This window comes from Ursus arctos, chromosome X (assembly GCF_023065955.2).
Source record: "Ursus arctos isolate Adak ecotype North America chromosome X, UrsArc2.0, whole genome shotgun sequence".
NCBI classification, from domain to species: Eukaryota; Metazoa; Chordata; class Mammalia; order Carnivora; family Ursidae; genus Ursus; species Ursus arctos.
The window spans coordinates 34,370,925-34,393,362 of record NC_079873.1 but is presented as its reverse complement, the minus strand read 5'-3'; the positions used below and the strand labels follow the sequence as shown (position 1 = coordinate 34,393,362).

At 42.5% G+C, this 22,438-nt stretch overlaps 1 protein-coding gene across 5 annotated transcripts in view; it reads right to left on the bottom strand.

The window, feature by feature from the left end:
- USP9X (ubiquitin specific peptidase 9 X-linked) overlaps positions 1–22,438 on the bottom strand; it is a 443,410-nt gene that overhangs the window by 313,381 nt on the left and 107,591 nt on the right. For 3 of the 5 annotated variants that reach the window (XM_026513318.4, XM_048213431.2, XM_044389368.3), the window contains one exon: positions 13,355–13,502. The gene's annotated coding sequence lies outside the window, so the exon portion shown is untranslated. The remainder of the gene's footprint in view (positions 1–13,354; positions 13,503–22,438) is intronic. The other 2 variants (XM_044389367.3, XM_057310862.1) reach the window with 1 other exon arrangement.

The window sequence follows — 22,438 nt, the reverse complement described above, 5'->3', positions numbered from 1 at the left end:
AACCATGACCTCCTTGGAGAGCTCTGGAATTGGCAAGAATGGTATGATCAAAATGTCTGCATTTGTGGACTCTCTGTGCGTTAAGTGAATAAAATCGTCTTTGCTCTAACTGGTCTCTCAAACGGTAATCCAGTGTCATGGGTGGTCCTGAGAGGCCAGCGGAACTATGCCAATGTACATACAGAAATGACTAGAATGATAGCGGTACAGACTATGCTTTGAAGGAAGTTAGTTGAGTTTCTCCTAGTTAAGTGAGCACAGTTTTATCACTCAGATGGAAGGACCGAGGTTGGGGGTCAGATGAGTTTTCTACTTGAGGATCTCTTTTGAATTCATTTCCTAGTGTGGACACTGCAGAGGGAGATTAGAAAAGTGTCCAAAGCCAGCCATCAAGTGAATCACAAGTGTGGGACTAGACTAGAATGCAGTCCCGTGATACCCGGCTGTAAAGGTTTGTTCGTGCATGTTAGGTCTGGGTTAGTAAGATCAACCCTCAGGAGGTTGTGATTATTGCCTGCTGCATGGTTATAGTTCAGAATCATGGGAGGCCCTTTAAAAAGAAAATTCCCAGGCTCCTTCTCTGGAGATTCTGATTGAGGATGTCTTCTCTCCCCACCTCCCTCATGAGAATTCACCTTTCAGATCTCTGACTGCAGAAGTGTAACCGATCATGAGCCCGGCTGTGGCCTCTGCAATCCGTCAGCAGACTGGTGCTGAGGCCATCTTCCCACGGGCTGCTCCCCACCAGTGACGGAATGTAGCAGGGACACTAAGGCAGTCCTTTTCCTCAGCGACACGGGATCATCACCCATTTAGCCCATCCCCTCACCCATCTCCCTCCATCAACCCTCAGTGTGTTCTCTATCATTAAGAGTCTCTTATGGTTTGCTTCCCTCCCTCTCTCTCTCTTTTCTTCCCCCTTCCCATATGTTCATCTGTTTCTGCCTGTATTTTCTCTCGCAGGTTTTTTCTTTAATGAATTTCTTGTATGTTTTAGCCCATCTTTGTGCTTGCTTCTCTGTAGATCGAAACTATGACGGTCCTTCTCTTTCTTCCCCCCTCCCTCTCTTGCTTCCTTCTTTCTGTACTCTGGGCCAGCCACACCGGAGGTGCATAGGTTAATACTCTATCGTCCCTAGTCTCAAGGTTCACACAGTCTATTAAAAAGAGACAGACCCAAATAAACGATCATGACATGGGCGAGATTAGGGTGATGATAGGGATATGTATAAGGCATTAGCAGGGTCCAGAGAAGTGGTATCTAACCCGACATGAGCTAAAAGGGAGAAAAGCATTGTGTAAGAGTTGGCAGGAGAAAGGAGCAGAACAGAGGGAGGGGTTGTTTTGCTGCAGCGGTGGATGTTTTTAGGCAAAGAGTGTCAGGAGAAGAGGCCAGAGAAATGAGCAGGGGCTGGATGTTGGAGGGCTTTTGATGCTACCCTGAGGGTCTGACCCTTATCATGGAGCCAGTGTTTCCTGAATGTTAGTCTGGGTGAGGCTACCTGGCACCTGATCAAGATACCACCCAGACAGAGTGCTCAGCCAGAGTAGAATATGTATTTTTTCCCTTTCCTTTTGCACCAAATTTGTCCGTTCAAGCTGTAGAGAGGGCTAGAAAATCCCCTAGAGGAGTTTTTTTTTCCCCCTATTTTTGGAAGAATTCCTCAACTAGTCTCCCTTCAATACTATGTAGTGCTACTAGGCCCCACTGCTCTGGGAAAAGTTTTTGTTGTTGTTTGTTTTGTTTTGTTTTTTGATGGTTAAAGAGGTTTTTATTCTTTAGGCCAGGTAAAACAAGAAAGGCCCTGTTCACTGTCTCTCCTGCGACAACTGAGCTATGGGCCTTCCATTGTCCCTCTAAGGGGGCTGGAATACTTCGGAACTACTTCTTCTCAAATGACTGCAACAAAAGGGCTCATTTGAGCATCCGGGGTGGCAGGAGAGTTAAAGGGCTCAGTCCCCCCTACTTCCCTACCTCGCATGTAGAAATTTCAAGGAAAGAGCTTCCCTCTAATGTGCCTGGCCTTCCAGATCCTCCTCAGTCTAGAACCCAGATCTCTGCCATTCTGATCTTGTGAGGCCTGACCCTATAATAGGTCCCATCCTACCACACTGGGGGTGAGAGCGGGGCTAAGCACCTGGTGCACTTGGCTGGATGAGGGCCCTGATAGAGCTTAGGTTCAGGGCCCTGGCCGAAGATGAAGAATGGGTAGTCTCTGGTGGTGAAGCCGTATCTCTGGTGGTGAAGTCTCTGGTGGGAACTGTATCAGCAGGGGATAGAGTTTGGATGAGGCAGAGGAAGCCTGAGGATCTCTGTGGTTGTGGAAGAGCCCTCGGGTCGGCCGTTGCGTGGAGGAGTCTAGGACCCAGAGGAGTGGCCTGGTTTGGATATGTGCATTAGGAGAAAAGTGACCACTGAGTGACACAGTAAAAAATGGCCCAGGAAAAGGATGTGGAGTAAGAAGAGAGTGGGAACACCAGCATTTACAGTGCAGGCAGAGATGCAAGAGACTTGTTTCACACCTAAAAACACATACAGACTGGAAGTGAAGGGACAGAAAAAGATATTTCATGCAAATGGGAGCAAGAAAAAGCTCAGGTAGCAATACTTACATCAGACAAAATAGATTTTAAACCGAAGACTGCAATAAGAGACAAAGAAGGGTATTATACAATGGTAAAGGGATCATCCAACAGGAGGATATAACAATTGTAAATATCTAGGCACCTAACATAAGAGCACCTAAGTATATAAAGCAAATATCAACAGACACAAAGGGAAAAATCTACAGTAATACAATAGTAGTAGAAGACTTTAAAACCCCACTTACACCAGTGGATAAGTCATCCAGAAAGAAAATCCATAAGGAAACAGTGGCTTTCAATGACACGTTAGACGAGATGGACATATAACAAGCCCTTATTTTGTGGATTGATCATGCTACCCTCCCAATACCTTGCACTGCACAGAGCTGGTCTCTGGGGAGAAGTGGAAACCAGTTGTCCCAGGGCTAAGGAACAGCAGCAGGAGCAAAGAGAGAAGAGTGCTACCCTTCTGTTTCAGGTCTGGTTCCCAGAAGCAGACCCTGAGACGTTGATTCTCGTACAAGAATTTATTAAGGAAGTGCTCCCAAGAGAAACTGGTAAAGAAGTGGGAGATGCCAAAGAGATAATGGGGAGAAGCCAGCCTCAGCCTAAACACACAGGGGAGTCTGGAATGTACAGTGGGTTCTCATTCTCTCTATGAAGTCACCACGAACACTGAGTTAGCGAATACTGCTGACTTTGCTCCTAGGGGAAATACAAGGTTTAGGTTCCTTTGAGTCTCTGGTCACATTTTGGCAACTGATCAATGTACAACCTTGTTTTTATGTGTTTAAAGGCCTTATTTAATGTATGCCATCGATTCATTAACACTGGACTCAGAGCACTGTAGTTCATGCCTGAGCAAAGCTTCTCTAACACACGTATTTTCCGCATAAGGCACATCACAGCCTCCTGTGCTTGGGAACAGTAGACAGCACCTCAGCACTATGCTTAGGGGTCATTTTAAACAGTGAAATCACCAACAAAAGCACAAAAGCAAGAAAAACGTGGCACTAAATAGACTGCGAAAAGGACACTTGCTTACACTATGAGAGTTGAAACAAGAGGCAGGGTGTTGCCTCATTCTGTGTGTCCACCAATGACTGTGAAACCACCACACACATGCATTTTGGGGTTACAAATAAATTTCAGTGCATAGGGAAATTTGCAAATATGGGATCTGTGAATAATGAAGATCGACTGTAAAAACTGCTCCGAGTTTATCCCTCCTCTGGACTATTATACCCCTGACCATCACCCATCTAGCACTGGCTAGGCCTATGGGGGAGTGGGTGGAGGAGGCAGGAGGAAAGCCCCAGGCACTTCTGGCGCTCTGCACCCACACCTGGGCAAAGTGGCTCTAGTAGCAAAGACTGCAGATGGGCTCACAGACAGGGTAAGAGGTCCAAAGGCATGTGGGAAGAGCAGACAGTCTCCACAGCATGCTCTGCGGTTCAAGTCACAGGAACATCACCGATGGGCAGAGGAAGAGGAAATCTGTACTGCTGACTGGGCTCTACACCAGGTCTGGGATAGCAAGTGACCCTGGACCAGGCTGCATTGCTGTTGCCATGACTAGCACATTGCTTGTTCCCTTGGCTATAAACTCTGTTATGACAGAAGGGACCCTGTTTTGTTCCCATTGACCTTGCCAGGGCATTGCTAGTACCTGATATTCAATAAAATATTTGAGGAAGGAAGAAAGACAGCAAATGTCACCCATAATCAGACCACCCAAATGGAGCTGTAGTCATCCTTTGGGCTTTCCTTTGGACATGGGTAGGGCTAGAAGCCCTGCCCACAAACTTCATCTAGCCTAAGGTAAAGGGATCATTTCAAGGGTTGTAAAGAGGCCAATGACTCTGTAAGGAATCCCATTTCTTATGCACTGGTCACCCCTCTTATGATCGGGGGACTCTAAGCAGATAATTGGGTAGTAAAAAAATTGTTCTTTTTTTAAACATGGATTTACAACTTTACTTTTTAAGAGTGATTGTTTATTTATTTGACAGAGAGAGAGAGAGAGAGGGAGTATGTGCTCACAAGCAGGGGGAGCAGCAGAGGTAGAAGAGAAGCAGGCTTTCCGCTGAGCAGGGAGCCTGATGCGGGGCTTGATCCCAGGACCCTGGGACCATGACCTGAGCCAAAGTTAGATGCTTAACTGACTGAGCCACCCAGGCAACCCAAGAGTGATTGTTTGTATATGAATGACTCGATCCGGTAGTGTTATACATTGAATTGTGTCCCCCCCTAAAATTCAAATGTTGAAGTCCTAACCCTTAGTATCTCAAAATGTAACCTTATTTGGAAATAGCGTCATTAAAGAAGCAATTACATTAAAATGAGTTCATTAGGGTGGGCTCAAATCCAATATGACTGGTGTCTTTATAAAAAAATAAAAGGAAATTTAGACATAGACATGTACAGAAGGAAGATGATGTGAAGAGACACAGGACAAGATGGCCATGTGCAAGTCAAGGAGAGAGGCCAGGAAGACATCCTTCTGTCTTGGTCCTCAGAAGGAACCAACTCTTCCAACACCTTGATCTCAAACTTCCAGCCTCTGAAAACTATGAGAAAATAAATTTTTGTTGTTTAAGTCAAAAATAAAAATAAAGTGCAGGCAGAGAAAGAGAACTCCTTGGGCAACAAGAAAGAATGGTTCATGACATATTAAAAAAAAAAAGAAAGTAAATGTTATCAAAACAACTGAAGTAACATTGAATCCTTATTCTGTGGCAGGCATTATTCTAAATTCTTCATATGCAACAATTCCTTTACCACGGAAATCCTCTGTGGTAACCTGTACCTAGATGCTCTTGGTGCTCAACCCCTATGCCCTCAGGCCCTACCATGTCTGTGTGCTCCAACTGCCTGCGTCTGCCAAGGGTTTGGCCCACAGTATGACAGCCTAGAAGTGCCAAGGATTTTGACAGTCCCATGAGCAACCCTTAACCAAAGACTATGGCTTGTTTGTGCGTAAATACCCCAGCTCCCTCACTCCCAGTGTGGGAAGACTCTGAGGGTCATGCTCTATATCTTATCCCAGAATTCCACAGTGGGATTAGGCCCCAATGGTCCATAGTTGTTTCTTGCTGGATAATTCACCCTTTTATGACTTCCCTTCATGGACTAACTTCTCAACTCCTCTACCCATGTTTTCCTTTACCTACCAAATAAACTACTTGCTTTTAAAACCTTGACTCACAGGCAGCTTCTGGAGGAATCCAAACTAAGATATAAAAGAACATACAATATTTGAGAACTAATGTTTAGAAAAATATAAACATGTAAATGTAACTGAAAAACAATCACTAATATGTAACGGTTGTTAATCACCAACTCTCCAGGCTTGACAAGAATGTATATTTAAACTTACATTCAATTTTTTAAGAGGCAAACCTCTTCTAGGAACATAAACACCACTCAGAAATTTCTTACCCTTACCAGGCATCAAAGCTTTTTTTCCTCTTTTATTCTAAAAGGAAAAACAAAAACAAACAAACAAACAAAAACCCTCCAAATGCCTACCCAAAATTATTAGCTTAGAAAGAGCCCAACTTTGCTTTTCTAAATCCTCTGTACTTAAAAATTAGATACATCTGTTCCCTGATTTTGGAGGGATCCTAACTCCTTCTATTCACAAATCTGAGCTCATTAGAAAATAAGATTTTATAAATCATGTTTTAAGAGACCATAATAAAAACAAAAATATATTAAAATGGTCTCTCCACACACAGTCTCTCAACTTACTAAGTTGCTTTTCTAAACACTGGAGAGTAGAAATCCTACCAATAAGTTCTATGTTTTGTGCTGATTATGCTAATCAAAGTTTAATGAAAACTTTGTTATGTCACAATCTTTTAAATGTGTTAGAAAAAAGCACAAATCAACAAAAATAGTGTTAAACAAAAGGTCTTGTACTGAATTTTTAAAACTATGACACTATAATAGGATAAGAATGGGGGGAAAAGAAATGAAATGACTAATTGAAAATTTGTTGGTAGTTCCTGATTATTTCCATCAGTGGCCACTAATTTGTTTAAAAGGGCTTTTGTGACTCACAGGATAAAATTTCAAAAGTCTTCTATTTTGTACAAAGGAGCCTGGTTCATCAACATTTTCAATTACCAGCCACATTGTGGGCTCTATTAAACAAATACATACTTTTGAAAATAAACAGAAACATAAGTTAAATGTTTGTGGACTCTTGATTAGGGTAAAATGTGCAGTCCTGGGGCGCCTGGGAGGCTCAGTCAGTTAAGTGTCCAACTCTTGATCTAACCTCAGGTCTTGATCTCAGGGTTGTGAGTTCAAGCCCCGAGCTGGGTTCCACGCTGGGTGTGGAGCCTACTTTAAAAAAATGTACAGTACAAGATATTTGGGACAACTTACTATTTAACTGATAAATGTTGCTAATAAAGCTGCTCCTACTGTCCTGCATGAAAATGAACATGCTTACAAAATTATGAAAGAAATTATTTTTAGCCCAGAAGACAGAATCTACATATTGAGGTCTATAAAAGCCTTTCTCATGGAGAAAAGTTCTTGCCATTGTGTTTGAATCATTCTTATGACATACAAACAACAACATCACTTAATTTATTTGAGGTCTATCTGGTACTATAACTTTGGGCTTTTGTTTTCCTTTCATTCAGGTCAACACACTTTAATGTTTAAATTTCTACTTTTGTAGAAAGTCCCTGGTAAACTCATTTCATATGATTTTAAAGGCTCCTTTTATTTATTTGTTTATTTTATTATTATTTTTTATAACTTAGAGATTTATGTATTTATTTTGGAGAGAGAGAGAGCAAGAGCACAAATGAGGAGGGGCAGAGGAAGAGGGAGAGAGAGAATCTCAAGCAGACTCCCTGCTAAGCGTAGAGCCAGATGCAGGAGCTGATCTTATGACCCTGAGATCATGACCTGAGCCAAAATCAAGAGTCGGATGCTCAACCCACTGAGCCACCCAGGTGCCCTTTAAAGGCCCCTTTTATATGATTTGGCTTATAGATACCATATTTTCATAAAAAGAATTAGGTAAAATAGCATGGAAACTATAATAACAATTACAGAAGCAACAACAAAGGCTAACATTTGTTTGATGCTCACTGTGTGCCAGATATTCTTTATATATGCTATCTCATTTTAGCCTTATGACAACTTCATGAGGTAAATATTATTATTATCATCCCTAGTTTAGAGACCAGAAAATAGGCATAGAGAGCTGAAGAACTTGCCCAAGGTCAAACCACTGGGAGTGGCAGAGTGGGATTCCACCCCAGTGTCCTAGACAAGTCCTTGCTGCTAGCCTGAAGTCAGTCATAGCTGAGCCAGCACAAATCAGCTGCCTAAAGTCACTACTGAACAAATATGCGAGATCAAACCTAGGTTTGTGTCTATACTTGTCAAGAGATGTTCTTTAACAACCTTTGTTTTACTTTCCAAATGGTCTTACTTGTGCTGCCTTTGAAGCCAGCTTCATGTCAAAGGGATTAATCACACGAAGAAATAAGTCTAGAGGCAGGGGTCATTTAGTTTTGCCAAATTCTGAGGATGCTAGAGGTTAGCTGAGGGCATTTGGGGAAGAATCTGACTACATGATAATTTTTCAGCTTCTTTTTAAAAAATTTTAACTGAAGTATAGTTGGCATACAATATTAGTTTAGGTATACAACATGGCAGTTTGACAATTATATACATTACAGTTAAGTCTAATTATCATCTGTTACCATACAAAGTTGTTACAATATTATTGATTATATTCCCTATGTTGTACTTTTCATGTCCATGACTTATTTGTTTTATAAGTTTGTACCTTTCAGTCCCCTGCACCTATTTTATCAACCCCCTGTCTCCTTTCCCTTTGACAACCACCAGTTTGTTCTCTGTATTTGAGTCTGTTTCTGTTTTTTTGTTTGTGTGCTTGTTTCTTTTGTTTTTTAGATTCCTGTATAAGTGAAATCATATGGTATTTGTCTTTCTCTATCTGACTTACTTTGTTAGCATACTATGGACCCTCTAGGTCCAACCATGTTGTTGCGAATGGCACGATCTCATCCTTTTTCACGGCTGAGTCATATTTGTGTGTGTGCACGTGTGTGTGCCATATCTTCTTAATCCATTCATCTATTGATGGACACTTAGGTTGCTTCCATATCTTGGCTATTGCAAATAATGCTGCAATAAACATATAAGCATGTATCTTTTCTAATTATTGTTTTCATTTTCTTTGGATAAATACCCAGAAGTGGAATTGCTGGATCATAAGGTAGCTCTATTTTTAATTTTCTGAGGAATCTCTATACTGTTTTCCACAGTGGCTGCAACTAATTTACATCCCCACCAATGGTGCACATAATAACTTATTGACCCCAGTCTTGCCTGATTCTTCTAGTCCTATCTTCTCCTACAGCCCTGAACTACCTCTGTAATAAGCTGACTAATGTTCCCCAAAGATACCACTTCCTAATCCCTGGAACTTGTGCATGTTCCCTTATTTTGAAAAAGGGTCTTTACAGATGTGATTAAGTTAAGGTTCTTGAGATGGAGAGATTATCTGAAATTATCTAGGTGGGCCCTAAATGCAATCACATTTATCCTTATAAAAGGGTGGGCAGAGGGAGATTTTACACACACAGAAGGTAATGTGAAGACTGAGGCAGAAATTGTAGTGATGTGGCCACAAGCCAAGGAAGGAACGCCAGCAGCCACAGATGCTGGAAGAGACAAGGAATGGGTTTTCCCTTAGGGCCTCTGGAAGGAGCATGGCCCTGCCCACATCTTTATTTTGGCTCAGTTATACTGATTTCAGACTTCTGGCTTCCAAAACTGTGAGAGAATAAAGTGTGTTGTTTTAAGCCATCAAGTTTGTGGCCATTTTTAAAAAAGATTTTATTTATTTGAGAAAGAGAGAGAGAGTGTGAGTGAGCAGGGGGAGGAGTAGAGGCAGAGGGACAAGCAGAAGCGTGCTCAGCACGGAGCCTGACGCAGGACTCAATCTCACAACCCTGAGATCATGACCTGAGCTGAAATCAAGAGTTGGTCACTCAACTGACTGAGCCACGCAGGCGTCCAGTTTGTGGTCATTTGTTACAACAGCCACAAGAAACTAACAAACCAATAATCCTCCCTGAGACCTTATGTTCCAGCTTTGAAGAAGACACTGAAGTCCTGTTTTAGTGTGTGGTTTTATCAGGAAAATAAGCATCTGAACTGCGATCCAGGATTTTCCTCAGTGACTGACATCAGCACAGAACATCACTGCTATTGTGTCAAGAGGCACTTCATAAGCCAGCCACGTGTTCCATTTTAGCTCTTGCCTGCTGCTGTTGCGGCTGCCTTGGGCTACTCCACCTGCACAATCATCCCATGACCTTGGAAGATCAAGAAAAGAGTCACTGTGCCCTACTGGATGAGAAATGCCTTATTTCAAATGTCACGGAGGCAGTGTGTAGAGAGGTCAACAACGTGGAACGGGAACCCTGTGTACGTTCTGCCTTAGGCTCATTGAACAAATGAACATTTTTTCCATGCCTTTTGGCTGCCTGGCGCCTCTGCACAGCTGCCCTATGTTAGGATGATTTTGCACATTTTGTCTCCCAAGGCAGAAGGCAAAAACTTACTTTCTCAGACACACTAGCAGCTACGGTGTGGGTCTGCAATGATGCTCCCGGGAGAGAGTCTGCTTTGGAAGAGAGTGAAAGCAGAGGGATGGCACAGAATCCATTCTAGTGAGGGTGGAGGAGCCTGGAGAAGAGACTTCCAGCCTTTGGGGCCGCAGAGACAGAACTCTTAGTGGGAGGACCCGATGCCTGGCATTGGTCATGTAAGCTGCCGTGCTCATGCCCAGCAGCGGGAACAGCCTGATAGCCCGGTTCAGGCGTACAAACCTGATTCTCTCACCATCCTAGAGATTCTGTGAGCCCCATTACTAGCCCTCAATAGATTCCTTTTTGTTTAACCAATCAGGACGGATGTTAGCCACAAAGAGCCTGCCTGATGCATCCTCCTCGTGGTTGAGTATTACTGTCTCGCTGTGCAGTCGCTTAGGGCAGAGGACAGGCCTGTGAGACTGTGGGACTTGGTTTTCCCCGATACCTACTTCTTGCAACCCAGCCTTCTGTAGCATTATCAGGAGATAAATGGTAGCTTCAGGCAAACAGGCATTTGGGATTTTGAGATCCTGAGCAGACCAGCTCTTAAGGTTGGTGGGTTTCAGCAACAAGCCCAAAAGGGCATGTCAGCCCTTACGTTCCTTTGGTGCGGCCCATCCAAATGCACTGCGGAAAATGAGAGCCTCGCCCTATTCCACAGCCCCCCGAAAGGTGGCAGGACTTCTCCCAACATGTTATAGAATGGCATCAGAGACACGGATCTCTTCAGCTGAACTGATTTCTCAGTACACACCATGTATGTCCTTCTTAGATGCTGCCTGACGTCATGCTCTAGTTGTTTCATGGGTACCTAACAAGACTGAAAACTCCTCAAGAGTAGAAGCCCATTTCTTCCTTCTTTTGGCTCTTTGAGGTGCCTGGCTCTGAGACGAACACACGGGCCTCACGCAGTATGTGCCGCTGGCTGTAAGCGAGGTGGAGAAAGAGCCTTGACTTCAATCCTCTCAGTTCATTAGCTCCCTCTGAAGAAAGAGGAAGGGATGGCGTGGGTGAGCACAAGTTTCCTGCTGCTTTTGTATTCTATGGTGGGGTGGTGATGTTTTCCTGAGACCAGGGCTCTGGCGGCAACCCCTCAGATTCCCTTTCATCCTCACACTGCCACGGAGAGCTGAATAAACCATTGGCTTAAAAAGCTGTTGTGTAAGGGGCCAACCTTTAACTGATGATCCATTCACAACTAGTTGTTACAATCAAGAATATACTTAAAGCATTTGCCAGGGTTTATTCTCAGGATCAGCAATTTCGCACTTGTCATTTGTGTTTAGAATTCCGAAGTGCTCAAACAGATGGATTCATGGGAATTACTGGGTTTTCAGGGCCACCTGTTAGTCACTAGTTCCTCACCTTCCTCTCACTACAGATAGTCATTTCATTCCATAGTTTATAGCATAAATAGAGTTGGAATTCCATAATTATATAGAGCTTCAACTACGTATGATACAATGGTATCTTCGTGCAGATTTGAAAATAGTACACTGTTTCAATTTATTTCACCAGGCTGGACCTCATTTTCCACCTCTCTAACGAAAGGAAAGTTAAATGCTTATTCTTGTGAGAAGGTAAACGTTTTTTTTTTTTTTTAGATTTTTTTTTTTTAATTTATTCGACAGAGATAGAGACAGCCAGCGAGAGAGAGAGAACACAAGCAGGGGGAGTGGGAGAGGAAGAAGCAGGCTCATAGCGAAGGAGCCTGATGTGGGGCTCGATCCCATAACACCGGGATCACGCCCTGAGCTGAAGGCAGACGCTTAACGGCTGTGCCACCCAGGCACCCCAAGGTAAACGTTTTTGGTTTTACATTCTAGGAATCGTGTTGGCTTAAGCACTGAATCACCTGGCTTGTGGTGTAAGTGTCAGTTGGTTGCAAAGAGGTTTGGGTGTCCATCCCATTTCCTCCTGTATTGGAAGTAATTTTTCTTCTTCTTACCAGCCCTATTGTGGTGTCCCACCCCCCAACCCCTGCCCCAACCTGAGCAATTATACTTCTTTGTAGGGAGTGGCTTGCATGATAAAGCAATATATCATCCCACCAGAGAGGCCTGGATTTATTTCTTTATTAGCTAGTGAGCCAAGAACATTATAATGAACAGGGTGAATATATTAAAAGCTGCATGTGGGGCTGTTAACCTGGCAGGGCCTCACACAAATGCAGTGAATTATTATTCCCGTCAGTCATGTGAAATGTAACTGCATCTACAGAGAGTAACATGACCCTTTAACTCCATTTGGTTAAGATATTTAATTCTCTGCCCTGTCTTCAGCTGCCATTCGATCTTTCAGAATAGTGACTTTCAAGCTTTTCTGAGCTCAGTCCACAATAATACATTTTATATCACACACAGAAGTATAAAACTGAACCATTTAACAAAATCATATTTACTCTCACTACTTGTGATAAATGTTGATAATTTCTACTCTGTTCTAATTAATAAAAGAACTGACCGATATTCACTAAATTGATCAAGACTCTAATGAGTCTCAAACCATGGTCCAAAAAGCATCGCTTTAGAATCTATTCCTCAGATAGCCAAATAACTAGTCAGGAGGATCTTCATTTCCTTGACTCCATTTTGCTATATCTTCTGGGATTACTTCCATATTTCTAAATAACATGATTATATTCCTATTTCATTTTTTCTTTTGCTTTTACGTATCATCTATTTTCTTCTCATGGAAAATGAGGACTTAGCTCCCTTTCAATGCATCTTCTTCAAACATATTCACATATTTTCTCCCTCACCTCCCAATATGTCATGAGTTTTTGATTAAGTCAACATTCATTGTTCATATTATCATGGTTGTATGTATGGGCCAGGATCCCAGCAAGAAATAGATGGCACACTCAAATTGGGTAGTTTGAGAAGAATTTAATAAGGGACCATCTGTAAAAAGAGGGGGATGGGTATAGGAAAACCACTGGAGATAGGGCTGCTAGAACTGTGGGGGCTCCATTACCACTCCTAGGCTCCAAAGAACCTGGAGACCTAAAAGTGTACAGTGAGAGCCGCCTGACAGCAGCTGTACCATTGTCAGGGCATGAGGCCAGCCTGAGATGACCATGATAGGAAGACAGAGAGTGAACCACATACCTTCAACTCATCTCCTTCCTCCCTTCGATCTCCTGCTGAAGCTTTCCAGGGGAAGAACTCACCTGGAAGCCAGAGGGCATAGGAGCCTGTTGGTGGAGTCCATAGAAGTGTGCCTCCTAGGCACAGAGCAGGTGAAGGGTGGCTGAATCTGGAAGGCAAATTATGTAACTAGTATTCACAGCCGAACACATTTATTTATTTTAAAGATTTATTTATTTATGTGAGAGAGAGAGAGCACGTGTGCAGGGGGAGGGGCAGAGGGAGAGGAGGAGGGAGAGGGGCAGACTCCCTGATGAGCGCAGAGCCCAAGGTGGGGCTCGATCTCACCACCCGGAGATAATGACCTGAGCGGAAATCAAGAGTCTGACGCTTAACCGACTGTGTCACCCAGGCGCCCCTCAGCAGAGCACATTTAGTGGACTCTATTTCCTTGAATAACTCATATTTGCCTTGGAGTTAATAATTGGCTCTTTCTTTTAAGAAAATTTTTTGGCGGTTTCATGCACGAGCGATCAGGTTGGGGGAGGCACAGAGGGTGAGGGAGAGAGAGAATGTTAAGCAGGCTCCATGCCCAGTGTGGAGCCCAACAGGGGGCCTCCATCTCACAACATTGAGATCGGGACCTGAGCCAAAATCAAGAGTCAGACACTTAACTGACTGAGCCACCCAGGCGCCCCTCTCATGTTTTAAATCTATTTTTAATTTTTACTAAAGTTATCCAAACTCCTAGACAGTCAATCAGTTTTATGAAGCTAATAATGGAAAAAAAAACAAAATAGGGGCGCCTGGGTGGCACAGCGGTTGGGCGTCTGCCTTCGGCTCAGGGTGTGATCTCGGCGTTATGGGATCGAGCCCCACATCAGGCTCTTCTGCTGTGAGCCTGCTTCTTCCTCTCCCACTCCCCTGCTTGTGTTCCCTCTCTCGCTGGCTGTCTCTACCTCTGTCAAATACATAAATAAAATCTTAAAAAAAAAAAAAAGAAAAAAAAACAAAACAGTTTTCTGCACTCCATCACCTCCATTTTCCACTCCCCAAAGGTAACCATTTGTTTCCTTCTTAGCTGTTTCTTTTGGAATTTCCTTTCACATCATTAAATAACATGCTCATAGTGATTACATTTGCTTTGTGCAGTGTAGGTATTGTCTACTGATGTCTCAGCTTGAGAAATGAAGACTTGTTGCTCTTGCACTGATTTCCCCTCCTTGGTTACCACATATAACCACCCTTTCCATTCCCCAAGCCTCCCAACAGAGGTGTATCATAACTGGGCTAAACCAATATTCATTCTTTATATTACTATGCTATGTAAATATAATTCCTGGCTAAGCTAGGAAGTACTCCACAATTACTTTTCTTTGCTTGCTTAACTTTTTCATTTTCCTGGAACTACTAGCTGTCTGGTTTTCTCACTTGTGTTATTTCCTACCCACTTGTAATGAATTCATTCCCCAAATCTTCCCTCATTGTCTAAATCTCCTTTCAGTATGTTCAAATTCATCAAGTATTTCATCAATTTCATCTTCTTGAAGAACTCTTTCCTAGATATATCTGATCCTCTCCACTCTATATTGATTGCTTTCTACTCCTGGGGCTCAGCTGCTGTCTTGTAGTTTCTTTTCACTACCATCCCTGATACTCCTGTCACCTCTCTCATTATATCCTGTTTCTTGGTTCCCATAGATTTCTCTTTCTTGGGTCTATCCATTGTTTTCATGGAGGATTTCCAGGAGCTTCTGAGAATGGCATGCATGGGAGGTAAATTTTTTTGAGACTTTGCGGGGCATTTGGGTGGCTCAGTTGGTTAAGTGTCTTCCTTCGGCTCAGGTCATGATCCCAGGGTCCTGGGATCAAGCCCCGTGTCAGGCTCCCTGCTTAGGGGGGAGTCTGCTTCTCCCTCTCCATCTGCCCCCTCCCCACTCATGCTCTCTCTCTCTCAAATAAATAAATAAAAATCTAAAAAAATTTTTTTTGAGACTTTGAGTATCTGGGAATGCCTTTAATCTACCCTCTCATTAATTGATTATTTTGCAGGTACAGAATTTTAGGTCAGAATTCATTTTCTTTGGCATTTTGGCATTTCTTTGGCATTGCTCACTTGTCTTCTAGGTTCCAAGTGTTGCTGTTGAGAAGTTCAGACCCATTCTGACACGTGATCCTATGTAACTAATTTTTTTTCTGAAATAATAAGGAAAATTTATTATCTCACATAACAAGAAGTCCAAAAGGAGAGAAATTTCCGGATTGGTTAGCTCATCAAGGGCCTAGGGTCCTTCCAGCTTTGTTCCTCCAATCTCAGCTTGTAGGCCTTCCTAGGCTGTCTCCTCTCACGGTCATAAGACGGCTACTATTGGTCCAGGCATCACATCCAAACACTACAAGATGTAGTAGCAGAGGAGAGCCATCCTTTTGTCTTGTGTCCTTTTTCAAGTGAGAAAATGTTTCCCCGAAATTCTTCACTGACTCCCCTTCTCATCTCTTTGGCCAGAGCTGGCTCAGAAGACTGCCTTTAATTCAATCACTGACAAAGGGAAATAAGATCTGGATTGGCTTGGACCATCAGGCTGGAGATACGATCCCTTTTCATGAGGAACAGATAATCTGAACAAAGTTAGGATTCTGTTAGCAGGTGGATGGCTGCTGGGTAGGCCACCAACTTATAGCATGGAGTCTGGCACATAATAAGCATTTAACGTATGTTAAGCTATTGTTGTTATTAACTCTCTCTCTCTCTCTTTTTTAGAAAGGGAGAGAGAGGAGGGGAGAGGCAGAGGGAGAGGGAAAGAATCTTAAGTAGGCTCTACGCCCAGCATGGAGCTGATGCGGGGCTCAATCTCACAACCCTGAGATCATGACCTGAGCCAAAATCAAGAGTTGGATGCTTACCGACTAAATCACCCAGGTGCCCTGTTATTAACTCTTAATAGCTGTGTAAACTTATCCAAGTCACATACCTCCTAGAGCTCTAATTTCCCCATCTATAAAATGGGGATAGGATTATGTGATTTGTTGAATGTTTATAAAATTAAGAGAGATTACATGTGTAAAGTCTTTGGTGTTTAATAAATGGCAGCTATTTATTTTAGTTGGATATGATTCCTGCTAGAGTACTTGGCCAGCACAGTGAGGTCTCTCCAACAAAGATTCCTGAGGTTGGCCCTAGCCTGGTGTAACAATTTTTTTTTTCCTGTATCTTATAGGATCTTTTATTTGTCCCTTGTTTCTAAAATTTCATGGCTATGTGCCTTGGTATAGCTGTGTTTTTTGCTCAGCCTTGGTGCTGGACCCATACTGAGCCCTTTTGGTCTGGAAACTAATACCCTTCAAGTCAGAGAAATTCCCTTGAATTATTTCTTTGATGATTTCTGCCATTCCATTTTCCATGTATTCTTACTCTGGAACTCACTCATATGTTGACTTTCTTGAGACACACTGCTTTTATTATCTTTAAGCTCCTATTTTCTCTCTCTTTGTCTTTTTGCTCCACATGCTAGGAGATTTCCTCAACTTTAGCTTCTAGTCCTCTTATTGAATTTTTCATTTCTGCTATCTTATTTTTAATTTCCAAGGATTCTTTCCTATTCTCTAAATGTTTCCTTTTCATTGACTTCCTTTTTATTTGGTTGCAGTATCTTATTTTTCAGAAAATATTAAATATCAAAGATAATATCTCTCAGCATAGTCTCTATTTCTCCAGGTTCTTTTTTCCTCAATCCTTGGCTTCTACCTTGTACCTTAGAGAGTTTCCTGAGATGTCTGGAAGTCCCTGGCTATCCTGCTCACATTTAAGATTATAACCTAAAAGCATGGTTGGAAGAGAGGGGGTTACTGATCATAAATTTCACTACAATCTAGCTAGACCCTTATATTGATACCAGGATATTTAGCTCTTTTGTCTTGGGCTGTCAAATTCTCAGAGAAGCTTCCAATCCCATTGGGAGAATATATATCTTTCAGTGAAGGTCATTTGGGAGAAAAGGGCTGAGGCCCAGGTGTTCAGTAAGCCTTTGCTTAATCCCTATTTTCAACACAGGATCCCACCCTCAACAATGGTTAATGTCCCCCAGACCAGAGACCCTCTACCCTCCAGAGAATACACCTCAGTATTCAGCTAGAGTGGGGGAAGCAGCAGTTGCTTTGCTGAGGATGGAGATCTGGGTTTAAACTTGCTTCTACTACCAACACTGCCTGTTACTATGTCACGTCTCTCAGCTCTAAACCCAACCTTTCTGTGCTCTGCTTTGCAACACCAGTGTTGAGACTCCTCAAACCTCAGTGATTCTGCCAGCTATTCCTTATTAGATTCTGCCCACAGAGGTCAATAGAGGGAACCCGAAAGGCTGGGGAAAGAAGGAGCAAGCTACTTCCAATTACCTTTCTACTGCTGTGAGCAGCCCCCCAGCAATGCTTCTTTTTTTTTTTTTTTTTAAAGATTTTATTTATTTGACAGAGATAGAGACAGCCAGAGAGAGAGGGAACACAAGCAGGGGAAGTGGGAGAGGAAGAAGCAGGCTCATAGCGGAGGAGCCTGATGTGGGGCTCGATCCCACAACGCCAGGATCACGCCCTGAGCCGAAGGCAGATGCTTAACCGCTGTGCCACCCAGGCGCCCCCCCAGCAATGCTTCTTTGCTCCAGCAAGGGTTCCTTCCTGCAGCAACAGTTTAAGTCAGTTTGCAGTTTTTTCCGACACTCACAGAACCAGTCTCATCGTGGCCCCCCACCCCCTGGTCCCTGCACCAGAGACACCAGCACTGGCCAAGCAGCAATTGCTCCTCAGGGATCTGGGTCCCAGCCTCATGGGCATCTCCTCCAAGCTTGTAGGTTCTAATAATTCCATCCCCTGCACCCCCCAGCAGCCTGGGAGTGGCAGCTGCTTCCTGTAGTTACTGCCTCTGTGATACCTTAGAGTTCAACTTTATGCCTAGTTAACAATTCTTTATATTAAATTCTATCTATTCAAATAATTGCTGAGGTTTTTCTGTCTCCTGACCAGATCCTGACTGTTACACCTATTTGCAATGAAACCTCTTGTTTTCCAGCCCCACTTACACCCCACTTTCAGAGTTATGGGTCGACCCCAAATCCTGAGCTATTCTGGAGTTTCACACCAGAAATTATCTTGCTTTTTGGTCTCTCTAACCCCCTTGAGAAACTTAGGAGTCAGCCTCTTCTAGTCTGCTGGATCAGTAATGAGTTGTCCATCTGCTTTCTTGCTTCTGAGATTTTGTAGTTTTCTCTCCCAATCTCTTTGTCCCTGTAGGGTTTTGTTTTTTTGAACATCTTGTTTATTGTCATAATGGAATCTGGGAAAGGAAACTCATTATTTTTTAAAAAATAAGAACAAGAGGCTAATTTTTAAAGGGATGACAACGAACTGAGAAAAAATATTGCCACAGGTCGGGATGGTCATCTCTACTGCGGGGGAGGAGAGTGGAGTGGAATCCAGGAGGAGGGAGAGTTGATCATATTCAAATCCTATATATGCATTTCAACCATTCTGTGCATGATAAATTTCACAAATTTTGAAAAGGCAAACTTTGGTGTACAGCTATATCAGTTAGCATGTATTCAACTGCATAGAATAGAAACTTGACCACAAAAGTTTAACTAAACAGAAGTATATTTTTCTTCCATAATGAAGAAGTTTACAGGAAGGCAGTCCAGGGTTAGTATAAAGTCTCCATAGTGCCATGGCCAACAAGGCTCCTCCTAGCTTTGGGCACAATCATGCTTGGCTTTTGTCTTTATGCTTCTTAGATGGCTGCTTGACCTCTGATTATCACATCCATATTCCAGGAAGAACGGCAAAGGACAAAGGGCAAAAAGCCAAAGAGACAAGTGAGCTGAGTTGGCCCCACCTTTAAAAAGTTTTTCTTGTGCACCTGAAACTAATATAATGTTATATGTCAAATTTTAAAAATAAATGAAGATTTTTAAAAAGTGGAACCAGGCCCTCATATGTTTAAATCATGATTAAAATCTATTTATGGAGAGGATGTGGAGAAAGGGGATTCCCTCCTACATTGTTGGTGGGAATGCAAGTTGGTACAGCCACTCTGGAAAACAGTGTGGAGGTCCCTTAAAAAGTTAAAAATTGAGCTACCCTATGATCCAGCCATTGCGCTACTGGGTATTTACCCCAAAGATACAGATGTAGTGAAGAGAAGGGCCATATGCACCCCAATGTTCATAGCACCATTGTCCACAATAGCTAAATCGTGGAAGGAACCGAGATGCCCTTCAACAGATGACTGGATTAAGAAGCTGTGGTCCATATATACAATGGAATATTACTCAGCTATCAGAAAGAACGAGTTCTCAACATTTGCTGCAACATGGACGGCACTGGAGGAGATAATGCTAAGTGAAATAAGTCAAGCAGAGAAAGACAATTATCATATGATTTCTCTCATCTATGGAACATAAGAACTAGGATGATCGGTAGGAGAAGAAAGGGATAAAGAAAGGGAGGGTAATCAGAAGGGGAAATGAAGCATGAGAGACTATGGACTCTGAGAAACAAACTGAGGGCTTCAGAGGGGAGGGGGGTGGGGGAATGGGATAGGCCGGTGATGGGTAGTAAGGAGGGCATGTATTGCATGGTGCACTGGGTGCTATACGCAACTAATGAATCATCGAACTTTACATCAGAAACCGGGGATGTATTGTATGGTGACTAACATAATATAATAAAAAAACATTAAAAAATCTATTTATGGTAAAATAAAAAGTAAGAACTTGGGGCGCCTGGCTGGCTCCGTCGGTGGAGCATGTGACTCTTGATGTCGGGGTTGTGAGTTCAAGCCCCATGTTGGGTGTAGAGATCACTTAAAAATAAAATCTTCAGGGGCACCTGGCTGGTTCAGTCGGTAGAGCATGTGACTCTTAATCTTGGGGTCATGAGTTCAAGCCCCACGTTGGGTGTAGAGAATACTTAAAATCTTAAAAAAAAAATCTTAAAAAACACAACTAAAATCTAGGGAAAAGTATATGAAAAAAATGAGTCCATGTTGTCCTTAATTTAAAAAGTTCACATTTATGGATACCTAAAATGGCATACCAGCCCCCTGTCACTATTTCCAAAATGTTCTTGCTCTCAGGTTATTTACTGTGAAGTGTCCATATTATAAAATGAAATGTGTGTAACTGTTTCACAAAGTATGCTGGACCCCATGTGCCTTGGCTCTGTGCTATAAATACCGAACAAAGGCACTGTGTTCACCAATATTAAGTCACCTGTGGGGACAATTTGATCTTACCTATTTATTGTCAGATTTAAAAGTTATGTCATAGACACTTGCAAAATTTACATATATGTCTGCGTACATGTATGCCCATGAAAACTGGGTAACAGAGTTCCAAACAGTCCAATTTTTCTTACAAACCCAGATCTCTGTAGTGCATACCCTCTGTATGAACATTACTGGGAAGCAAATACAAGATACATATGTATTTTGGCGCTCCTTTGAAGTGTTAAAAAAAAAAAAAAGAGTTTCCTGAACAACCCAACCAGCAATTTTGCCTACTTCTCATTGTCTAAGACTCTGTCACAGGTTTCCCCAAAGAAGTCTGGAAAGGTGATGTTTTTACCTGGGAACATCGTCTCCCTGAACAAAACCAGAGCCACGTGAGGAAGGAGGATTTGTGAAGAGAATTCTTTGTAGAAGGCTACTGCCAAGGTGAATCACCCCTCCTCTGCCGAGGGGGAGGGAGGGGAGCTGCTCTCTGGCACAAGCATCCTGAGAGGGGCAAGGAAGGAGGACAAAATGGATACTACACAGGCAACTGACAGTATTTGCCACAGTTGCCATAAAGATTAAAATAGACTATACTTACAGAGCCCCTAGCACAATGTCTGGAACATTGTGATCATCCAGTAAGTCTCAACCTCTTAAGAAACTATCTCCAGTTATCTAGCCCATTAAAGAGACAAAAATGGAAAGAACCAAATAGATAATGTCAGCAATGCTAAACATAAGAAATATTGTTGCTTGTTCTTTAATACTTAGGGTTCTTTTTTTTTTTTTTTTTCTAGTTTGAGGCTGCACATCGAAAGAGTGTAACTTCTCCTGTAGGGGAAGTCTAATCCATAAACTGTACAGTCAACTTGGCATGAGGGGAGACGCAGTGCGTGTAGCTTAGCTTTGCTGTAGTCTACTTATGGCCCTCTTTTAGCTCGATCTCCAATCTGGAGAAACGAATTCCCTCCACTCATCCATCCTTTTTTTGGCCACCTATTTACTCTTTTTCTAGTACGTCATTTGTCTCTTCCTGGGCTAGAACCCTGTGTTCTCTCCCCTATGATTGGTATCTGTTTTGCTATGTCATCTAATAAATGAGTATTGGTAATGTTATAAAGAACAATATGGTACTAAAATGTTACTGGTTTTGGTTAGAATGCTTCTGGTTCCAAGGAGAGAATACTTGGCTAAAACTGCCTTTAAAATAATGGCATTTATTGGGGCGCCTGGGTGGCTCACTCAGTTGAGCGTCTGCCTTCAGCTTGGGTCGTGATCCCAGGGTCCTGGGACCGAGCCCGCGTCGGGCTCCCTGCTCAGTGGGGAACCTACTTCTTCCTCTCCTGCTCCCGCTGCTTGTGCTCTCTCTTTGTCAAATAAATAAATAAAATCTTTTGAAAATGGCATTTATTAATTCATATAATATGTCTGGGGGTTGTTCCAGAGTTATCTAATTTAGTGGCAGAACATTATCAAGGATTCAGTATTTTGTTTTGTTTTGTTTTTTTCTTACTGTTGCCCTGTGTTTAAGATGCTGAGGTTTTTTTAAAAAAAGTTTTTAATTCCAGTTAACATACAGTGTTATATCAGTTTCAGGTGTACAATATAAAGATTTAATACTTCCATACATCTCCTGGTACTCATCACAGCAAGTGCCCTCCTTAATCCCCATTGCCTATTTCACCCATTCCCGCCCACCTCCCCTCTGGTAACCATCAGTTTGTTCTCTATAGTTAAGAGTCTGTTTCCTGGCTTTTCTCTCTCTCTCTCTCTCTCTCTCTCTCTCTTTTTCCCTTTGCTTGTTTGTTTTATTTCTTAAATTCCACATGTAAGTGAAATCATATGGT